At 59.2% G+C, this 316-nt stretch overlaps 1 protein-coding gene across 4 annotated transcripts in view; it reads right to left on the bottom strand.

The window, feature by feature from the left end:
• Positions 1–316, bottom strand: part of TRPS1 (trichorhinophalangeal syndrome I) — a 276,181-nt gene that overhangs the window by 275,144 nt on the left and 721 nt on the right. Inside the window, exon 1 of one of the 4 annotated variants that reach the window (XM_010863440.1) lies at positions 18–302. The exons of the other annotated variants lie outside the window; for them this stretch is intronic. The gene's annotated coding sequence lies outside the window, so the exon portion shown is untranslated. Of the gene's footprint in view, positions 1–17; positions 303–316 lie in introns of those variants that run through there. 4 annotated transcript variants of the gene reach the window in all.

Here is a 316-nt window from a genome sequence, read left to right as displayed (position 1 = left end):
GCATGCCGGTGCCTAACCTGCTCCCCGCTTGTCAGTAGCCCCAGAAAACTTGCGGTGGCGGCGGCCCCTCGGGTCCAACCACCCCCAGCTCCTCCGCTGCGCCCGGTAGGAGAGAATTAAAATCAGCCAGAAAGAGACAGCGAGGGGGGAGTGGGGCTGCGAGGGGGAGGGGGCACCGGCCTGAAACTTCTTTTTTTGGCAAATGGGGATTTGTTTTTCCTCCTCCCCGGCGGCTGAACTTGACCCTCCTGACTCCAAGGGCTACTGCAGTTTGAAGTCTGTCGTATCTAAGACTCAGATGCCTCAGACCCACTAA

This window comes from Bison bison, unplaced genomic scaffold (genome assembly GCF_000754665.1).
Source record: "Bison bison bison isolate TAMUID 2011002044 unplaced genomic scaffold, Bison_UMD1.0 scf7180017864491, whole genome shotgun sequence".
NCBI classification, from domain to species: Eukaryota; Metazoa; Chordata; class Mammalia; order Artiodactyla; family Bovidae; genus Bison; species Bison bison.
The sequence above is the reverse complement of the archived record's forward strand: the minus strand, read 5'-3'. Positions and strand labels throughout refer to the sequence as shown.